Consider the following 10,441-nt stretch of genomic DNA (forward strand, 5'->3'; position numbering starts at 1 on the left):
AGATAGATAATGCGGCCATGGCTCCCCCCTAAGATAGATTCTCCGGCGAGCTCCGACGGGAAGGAATGAAAAAAGAAGGAAGAAGGTGACTAATGCGTGAAAAAATTCGGTACCTGAGAATTAGCAAAACCGAACAAACGGCCCTTTAGTATTGTTCACAAATATGCACGAGGATTGCTATGTTGAGCATGTGATCACAACCTCCTATTGTGCCATTCTTATCGGGCTTGCTCTGACGACGCCACGATGGCAGTACGGGCTCATAGACCGGTGCAACAAGGATTTAAATATGGGGCCATGTGGCTTCGGGGGCGGCTGATTATAAAGAGCATCTTGAAGGCGCCTAGTCCGAGAGGGGAGGACGGGTGACTTGTCCCTTGAGGCTACTTGGGATAACCTTCGTAGGGTTGCTGGCTCCTTGAAGGTTTGGAATCGGGACTTGTCCAGTTCGGTTTGGAAGTAGATCAATAAATTGGAGCGTCGGTTGCGCTCTATACTGTCGACCCTGGTATCTGATGCACTCTGGTTGAAGAGAGGGACATTGAGTCACGGTTGTGCGAGCTCTTCGAGCATGAGAAAATTATGGCGCGTCAGCGCTCCAGAGTGGATTGGCTCCTTGAAGGGGGGCGAAACACAAAGTTTTTTCATGCACATGCTAGGTCACACAAGGGGAATAATAAAGTTCATTCCTTGCTAGGTGAGGATGCCTCTTTGTGTGATTCACAAGGTGAAATCAAAGGTATGATGCAAGAGTTTTATGAAAATAACATTGCCTCCGAGTCTTGTGGTGTTGTTGATGCTACTCTTGATCCTATTCCACAAAGTTTCACATGAGATCAATGACAACTTGTGCAAAGCCTTATACTGAAAAGGAGATCAAGGTTGATCTTGTGGTCTTGTTGATGCAGCTCTTCATGCTATTCCTCAAAGCTTCACATGAGATGAATGACAACTTGTGCAACCCGTATACTGGTAAGGAGATCAAGGTTGCTCTTTTTCAGATGGGTCCAACAAAATCCCAAGGTCCGAATGGTTTCCAAGCTCTCTTTTATCAGATTCACTGGAATTTTATGGGGAGGAAATTTTTCATGTTGTTAGAAGCTTCTTAGAAGAGAGGGACATTGAGTCGTGATAAATCTCCAACGTATCTATTATATTTTATTGTTCCATGCTGTTATGTTATCTGTTTTGGATGTTTTATATGCATTAATATGCTATTTTATATGATTTTTGGGACTAACCTATTAACCTAGAGCCCACTGTCAGTTTTTGTTTTTTCCTTGTTTTACAGTTTCGCAGAAAAGGAATACCAAACGGAGTCCAAACGGAATAAAACTTCCGCCATGATTTTTCTTGGACCAGAAGACACCCAGGAGACTTGGAGTACAGGTCAGAGGAGCCTCGAGGCGGCCACAAGGGTGGAGGGTGCGCCCAGGGGGGTGGGGCGCGCCCCCCGACCTTGTGGGCCCCTCGTAGTTCCCCTGATCTAATTCTTTCGTCTATATATACTCTTTACCCCAAAAACATCCAGGGGAGCCACGAAACCACTTTCCATCGCCGCAACCTTTTGTACCCGTGAGATCCCATCTTGGGGCCTTTTCCGGCATCCTGTCGGAGGGGGAATCGATCACGAAGGACTTCTACATCAACACCATTGCCTCTCCGATGAAGTGTGAGTAGTTTACTTCAGACCTACGGGTCCATAGCTAGTACCTAGATGGCTTCTTCTCTCTCTTTGATTCTCAATACAAAGTTCTCCTCGATGTTCTTGGAGATATATTCGATGTAATACTCTTTTGTGGTGTGTTTGACAAGATCTAATGAATTGTGGATTTATGATTAACTTATCTATGAATATTATTTGAACCTCCTATGAATTTGTATATGCATGATTTGATATCTTTGGAAGTCTCTTCGATCTATCGATTTGGTTTGGCCAACTAGATTGGTTTTTCTTGCAATGGGAGAAGTGCTTAGATTTGGGTTCAATCTTGCGGTGTCCTTTCCCAGTGACAGTAGGTGCAGCAAGGCACGTATTGTATTGTAGCCATCGAGGATAAAAAGATGAGGTTTTCATCATATTGCTTGAGTTAATTCCTCTACATCATGTCATCTTGCTTAAGGCATTACTCTGTTATTTATGAACTTAATACTCTAGATGCATGTTGGATAGGGGTCGGTGTGTGGAGTAGTAATAGTAAATGCAGAATCATTTCGGTCTACTTGACACAAACGTGATGCCAATATTCATGATCATTGCCTTAGATATCGTCATAACTTTGCGCTTTTCTATCAATTGCTCGGCAGTAATTTGTTCACCCACCATAATAATTTCTATCTTGAGAGAAGCCTCTAGTGAAACCTATGGTCCCCGGGTCTATTTTACATCATATTAGTTTCCCGTCCACTTGCCAATTTCTGTCTCCGTTCCTTTACTTTGCAATCTTTTACTTTCCGTTCCATAAACTAAAAATATCAAAAATATTACTTTACCATTTATCCATCTCTATCAGATCTCACTTTGCGAATAACCGTAAAAGGATTGACAACCCCTTTGAGGCGTTGGCTGCAAGTTGGTGTTTATTTGTGCAGGTATTCGGTGGCTTGTTGCGTAGTCTCCTACTGGATTGATACCTTGATTCTCAGAACTGAGGGAAATACTTACGCTACTTTGTTGCATCACCCTTTCCTCTTCAAGGGAAAAACCAACGCAAGCTCGAGAGGGAGCAAGAAGGATTTCTGGCGCCGTTGCCGGGGAGATCTACACCAAGCCAAGACATACCAAGTACCCATCATAAACTCTCATCTCTTGCATTACATTATTCGTCATTTGCCTCTCGTTTTCCTCTCCCCCACTTCTAAAATGATTTTCGAAAATATTTGCCTTTTCTTCGCCCCTCTTCCGTTCGTCCTTCTATTTGCTCGTATTACCATGTGCTTTTTATTTGCTTGCATCTTCGTTTGCTAAAAATCTATTGTTATGGATCCTCATCCTCTTGCTAATATTTTTAAAAGATCCAATTATGATGAACCAATTCCTAGTGAGTTGAGTGCACTAGATTATCTTTATGAGGTTTTGCTTGAAATTCGTGAGTCTGAAAATTGTGATGAAGTGCTTTATGAAGTGATTCATGATAGATCCTTGAATAAAAAGTATGATTGCAATGATATTATTATAAACTCTATTAATGTCAATTGTGCTAATAATATTCAAAACCCTAAGCTTGGGGATGCTAATTTTGCTATGTCTACTACTTGTTGCAATGATCATGATTGGGGTGATTCTTCTTATGATCCTAAAAATTTATTTAAGCCCCATGATGAATATGAGATTGATAATATTGTTTGCAATAATATTGAAAGTGGGTTTGGAAGAGTGTCAACTTTAGATCCCACATATTTGGAGAGTATTCAATCTCGTTAAAGTTTTGATAAAAGTGGGCCTGGAGAGGTACTTTAGTTAATGTTAATCCCACTATTTTGGAAGAGTGTCGACTTTGCATGTAGGTGGATCATGAAGAGAAAGTTTTATATGATAGATATATTGTTGAATTTGATTATGATCCTACATGTAATTATTATGAGAGAGGAAAATATGGTTGTAGAAATTTTTCATGTTACAAAATTACCTCTCGTTATGTTGAGATTGTTATTGTTTCTTTCTTCTTCCTTGCATATGGTAGTTTTTGCTTGCCTTGATAATTTGTTTGCTTGTAAAATCCCTATGCATAGGAAGCATGTTAGACTTAAATTTGTTTGTCACATGTTTAATGATGCTCTCTTCATGTTTCAATTGCTATCTTTCGTGTGAGCTTCATTGAAATCTCAATGCCTAGCTAAAAGGCTTTAAAGAAAAGCGCTTGTTCAGAGACAACCCAATATTTTTAGTTCCTGTTTTTGAATAAATATTTCATCTAGCCTCTGGTTAGATGTGGTTTGTGTTTTAATTAGTGTTTGTGCCAAGTAAGGCCTTTGGGATAGCTTACGGTAATAGTTCATTTGATCCTACTGAAAAATAAAAACTTTTGCGCCCAAAAGATTACTTTTAATTTTTAACAGAAGAGCGATAAAATACCGATTCTTTTTGATGAGGATTAATAAAAAAATTATCTATGACTTCCTAATTTCTCAGAAGTTTTGGAGTTGCAGAAGTATTTGAAATCTCCATATTGCTACAGACTGTTCTATTTTTGACAGATTCTATTTTTCACGTGTTGTTTGCTTATTTTGACGCATCTATGGCTAGTATCGGGGGTATAAACCATGGAAAAGTTAGAATACAGTAGATATTACACAAATATAAATAAAGAATGAGTTCACAACAGTACCAAAAGTGATGGTTTATTTTCTTATACTAACAAAACTTATGAGACTTTCTGTTGGAGTTTTGTGTTGTGAAGTTTTCAAGTTTTGGGTAAGGATTTGATGGAGTATGGAATAAGGAGTGGCAAGAGCCTAAGCTTGGGGATGCCCAAGGCACCCCAAGGTAATATTCAAGGATTTCAAAAAGCCTAAGCTTGGGGATGCCCCGGGAAGGCATCCCCTCTTTCGTCTTCGTCTATCGGTAACTTTACTTAAGGTTATATTTTTATTCACCACATGATATGTGTTTTGCTTGGAGCGTCTTGTATGATTTGAGTCTTTGCTTTTCAGTTTGCCACAATCATCCTTATTGTACACACCTTTTGAGAGAGACACACATGAATCATGATTTATTAGAATGCTCTATGTGCTTCACTTATATTTTTTGAGCTAGGCGAATTTGCTCTAGTGCTTTACTTATATCTTTTAAAGCACGGTGGTGGTTTTATTTTATAAAAATTGATGAACTCTCCTACTTCACTTATATTATTCTGAGTGTCTCTAAAAAGTATGATAATTTGCTTTGGTTATAAAATTAGTCCTAATATGATAGGTATCCAAGAGGGATATAATAAAAACTTTCATATAAAGTGTGAATACTATGAGAATTTTGGTTCCTTATGATTGTTTTGAGATATGAAGATGGTGATATTAAAGTCGTGCTAGTAAGTAGTTGTGAATTTGAGAAATACTTGTGTTAAGGTTTATGAGTCTCGTAGCATACATGTATGGTGAACCGTTATGTAACGAAGTTGGAGCATGAGATGTTTTTTGATTGTCGTCCTTATGAGTGGCGGTCGGGGACGAGCGATGGTCTTTTCCTATCAATCTATCCCCCTAGGAGCATGCGTGTAGTACTTTGTTTCGATGACTAATAGATTTTTGCAATAAGTATGTGAGTTCTTTATGACTAATGTTGAGTCCATGGATTATACGCACTCTCACCTTTCTGCCATTGCTAGCCTCTCTAGTACCGCGCAACTTTCGTCGATACCATAAACCCACCACATATCCTTCCTCAAAACAGCCACCATACCTACCTATTATGGCATTTTCATAGTCATTCCAAGATATATTGCTATGCAACTTTCCACCGTTCCGTTTATTATGACATGCATCATCATTGTCATACTGCTTTGCATGATCATGTAGTTGACATCGTATTTGTGGCAAAGCCACCGTTCATCATTTTTTTATACATGTCACCCTTGATTCATTGCACATCCCGATACACCGCCGGAGGCATTCACATAGAGTCATATTTTTATTCTAGTATCGAGTTGTAAGTAAATAGAAGTATGATGATTTTCATTATTAGAGCATTGTCCCATGTGAGGAAAAAAAGAGAAAGGCCAAATAAAAAAGAGAAGGCCCAAAAAATGAGAGAAAAAAGAGAAGGGACAATGTTACTATCCTTTTTGCCACGCTTGTGCATCAAAGTAGCACCATGATCTTCATGATAGAGAGTCTCCTATGATATCACTTTCATATGCTAGTGAGAATTTTTCATTATAGAACTTCGCTTGTACGGCTTCCTCAAACTCCCTAGGTCTTCATGAGAAAGCAAGTTGGATCCACACCCACTTAGTTTTCTTCTTGAGCTTTCATAAACTTATAGCTCTAGTGCATCCGTTGCATGGCAATCCCTACTCATTCATATTGATATCTATTAATGGGCATCTCCATAGCCCATTGATATGCCTAGTTGATGTGAGATTATCTCTTTCTTTTTGTCTTCTCCACAACCACTGTCTATTCCACCTATAGTGCTATGTCCATGGCTCACGCTTATGTATTGCATGAAAAGTTGAAAAAGTTTGAGAATGTCAAAAGTATGAAATAATTGCTTGGCTTGTCATCGGGGTTGTGCATGATTTGGATATTTTGTGTGATGAAGATGGAGCATAGCCAGACTATATGATTTTGCAGGGATAAGCTTTCTTTGGCCATGTTATTTTGATAAGACATAATTATTTTGTTAGTATGCTTGAAGTATTATTGTTTTTATGTCAATATTAAACTTTTGTTTTGAATATTACCTATCTGAACATTCATGCCACAATAAAAGCGAATTACATGGATAAATATGTTAGGTAGCATTCCACATCAAAAATTCTATTTTTATCATTTACCTACTCGAGGACGAGCAGGAATTAAGCTTGGGGATGCTTGACACGTCTCCAACGTATCTATAATTTTTGATTGTTCCATGCTATTATATTATCTATTTCGGATGTTTTATATGCATTAATATAATATTTTATATGATTTTTGGGACTAACCTATTAACCTAGAGCCCAGTGCCAGTTTCTGCTTTTTCCTTATTTTAGAGTTTTGCAGAAAAGGAATACCAAACGGAGTCCAAACGGAATAAAACTTTCGCCATGATTTTTCTTGGACCAGAAGACACCCAGGAGACTTGGAGTACAAGTCAGAGGAGCCTCAAGGTGGCCACAAGGGTGGAGGGCGCGCCCCCCGACCTTGTGGGCCCCTCGTAGCTCCCCTGACCTAATTCTTTCACCTATATATACTCTTATACCCCAAAAACATCCAGGGAAGCCACGAAGCCACTTTTCCACCGACGCAACCTTCTGTACCCGTGAGATCCCATCTTGGGGCCTTTTCTGACATCTTGCCGGAGGGGAAATCGATCACGGAGGGCTTCTACATCAATACCATTGCCTCTCTAATGAAGCGTGAGTAGTTTACTTCAGACCTACGGGTCCATAGCTAGTAGCTAGATGGCTTCTTCTCTTTCTTTGATTCTCAATAAAAAATTCTCCTCGATGTTCTTAGAGATCTATTCGATGTAACACTCTTTTGCGGTGTGTTTGCCGAGATCCGATGAATTGTGAATTTATGATCAGCTTATCTATGAATATTATTTGAATCTCCTCTAAATTCTTATATGCGTGATTTGATATCTCTGCAAGTCTCTTCGAACTATCGATTTGGTTTGGCCAACTAGATTGGTTTTTCTTGCAATGGGAGAAGTGCTTAGCTTTGGGTTCAATCTTGCGGTGTACTTTCCCAGTGACAGTAGGGGCAGCAAGGCACGTATTGTATTGTTGCCATCGAGGATAAAAAGATGTGGTTTTCATCATATTGCTTGAGTTATTTCCTCTACGTCATGTCATCTTTCTTAAGGCATTACTCCGTTCAATATGAACTTAATACTCTAGATGCATACTGGATAGCGGTTGATGTGTGGAGTAAAAGTAGTAGATGCAGAATCATTTCGGTCTACTTGACACGGACGTGATGCCTATATTCATGATCATTGCCTTAGATATCTATCAATTGCTCGACAGTAATTTGTTCACCCGTCGTAATAGTTTCTATCTTGAGAGAAGCCTCTAGTGAAACATATGGTCCCGGGTCTATTTTACATCATATTACTTTCCCGTCCACTTGCCAATTTTTGTCTCCGTTCCTTTATTTTGAAATCTTTTACTTTCGTTCCATAAACCAAAAATATTACTTTACCGTTTATCCATCTCTATCAGATCTCACTTTACGAATAATCGTGAAGGGATTGACAACCCCTTTATCATGTTGGTTCCAAGTTGGTGTTTGTTTGCGCAGGTATTCGGTGACTTGTTGCGTAGTCTCCTACTAGATTGATACATTGGTTCTCAAAACTGAGAAAATACTTACGCTACTTTGCTGCATCACCCGTTTTTCTTCAAGGGAAAACCAACGCAAACTCAAGAGGTAGCAAGTCACAATTGTGCTTATCCTTGAAGGTTTCCGTGACTCTTTTATTGTGTTAATTCCTAAAGTTGCACGACCGAAGCATTTGAAATTTTAGACCTATATAAGTATATGCAACGTGCTTTACAAAACTGCCTCCAAAGTTTTGGTTAAGTGTCTGAAGTTGCTTTTGCATGTTGTCATCTAAGAGTTTCAAAGTGCTTTTTTGCCTGGCGGATTGAGCACGATAATGCCCTGATTGCTTACGGCTCCCTACATACTATAAGATGTAAACAAGCAAGACAATTTTTCTTTGCCATGAATATTTGTATGATGAAGGCATATGAGTGGAGTTATCTTCATGGCTGCCTCTCCAAGCTTGTCTTTGCTCTGATATGGATCAGCTCGGTGATGAGGTGTATGACCAATGTCAGATATGCTATCAGATTCAATGGTGAGCTTACTGCTCCGGTTGTCCTCTTGAGAGCGATTCGTTAAGGAGACCCAATCAGCCCCTACATGTTTCTTTTGTGTACTTAAGGCATGTCAAGTCTATTAGTTCAGAAGGAGAATTGCCGCTAGCTACTGGTATTAGGAATGGTCGCTCTAGTCCACCCATCTCACATCTCCTTTTTCCTGGCATCTTCTTTGCAAGAAGTGACATGTGTAGTGTGGATGCTTTGGAATCTACCCTAAACCTTTATTGTAATGGGTCTGGTCAGTTGGTCAACAAAGACAAAACCTTATTGTTCTTTGGTCGTGGTTGTCCGGAAGGTGTCAATTAGAGGGTTAAAACCAGATTGGGAATATCAAACGAATCTTCCAATGACACATACCTTGGTTATTTATAAGATTTTTGTTGTTTCTGTGCAAGGCTAGAATATGTAGAGCCCGTATGCGAGAAAAGTTTGGAGATGATAAAAATGTCTTCAACATCAGTTTGCGGCGTTGTAACTTTTTGTCTCCTAAACTTTGGCTATGCGATTTTCTGTCCAGATTCTCAGGTCAGAAGGCCACTGTTCTTATGGTGACATTTTTGCATATCTGGGAGGCATGCACTTATGCCAAGAAAAATTCGGATGCTCCTCATCCTCGATGTACAGTGAAGAAGATCGAAGCTTATGTTTATATGATTCCGCAGCATCTCTACCATCCTGCTGTAGTACTATGCGTAATTTGATCTTTTTGGATCTTAGTCGCTCACGTGTTGAGGTCATTGACAGGGACCACGACGGCCGTTGTGTGGCTGCCTGTAGTGAACCTATTCTGGGTGTTTTGGAACCTGAAATGATGGACGCATTGGCCATTTGAAGAGTTGTCTTTCTGGAGTGTGATGAACAATTTTTTTATGTTATCTTCACCATGGATTGCTTATCATTAGTGCAACGATTGAACTCTCCAATCCAAGATGGATCCTCATTGGCTCGGTTGTTGCAACTGGCGTCTTCACCTCAATGGTCTTCAAGCATATTCTATTAGTATATGTGTTTTTCATTCTGGAGAATAGCGATTCGGTGCCCGCGACCCGTCAAGAAAAAAATTCACAAAAAAACTAGAAAAATTCTAATTTTTTCCCATGGTAGACAATTTATTGCGTGGGGCCCACTCTAAATTTTAAGAAAATTCCTTATTTGACATTATCTTAAAATCTGCTTCCTTATTTGACACTGGATTTTTTTTTCCCTATTTGACACAAGTTCTAAATTTTATTCCTTATATGACATTTTCATTCATTTTGAGCCTAAATGACACCTGAAAAGACTCTTTTGCCCCTCATGTGGTATGTGTGTGGAGGGCAATAGCGCACACACACAGCATCAATGTGAGGGCAGGAGAACACACGCAGCAACACATACACATGCACCAACACACACGCACGCGCACACACACGCAACAACACGCACGCGCACGTGCACACACACACACATGCACGCGCACACACGCAGACAACACATAGGCACGCAACAGCACACACGCGCACGTACACACACTGCAGCACACATGCACACACACATGCAGCGGCAGCACACATGTGCGCGTGCACCCACACACGCAACAACACGCGCGCGCGCACAAATACCGCATGAGGGGCAAAATCGTCTTTTCAGGTGTCATTTAAGCTCAAAATGGACAGAAGTGTCGTATAGGGAATAAAATTTAGGATTAGTGTTAAATAAGGAAGAAAAACTTTTCCAATGTCAAATAAGGAACCGGATTTTAAGACTGTCAAATAAGGAATTTTCTCCCAAATTTTAGCTCATTTAGACATCTGACTAACTCTCAGCAAAAAAGACAAATCGGGTCAAAACAATACATGAACAATAAACTGTTTTACAAATCCGAATTTGTTTTTTTTTGCTGAGAGTTGCTCAGTTGCTCAAATGAT

Source organism: Triticum dicoccoides, chromosome 3A, assembly GCF_002162155.2.
Source record: "Triticum dicoccoides isolate Atlit2015 ecotype Zavitan chromosome 3A, WEW_v2.0, whole genome shotgun sequence".
Taxonomy (NCBI): domain Eukaryota; kingdom Viridiplantae; phylum Streptophyta; class Magnoliopsida; order Poales; family Poaceae; genus Triticum; species Triticum dicoccoides.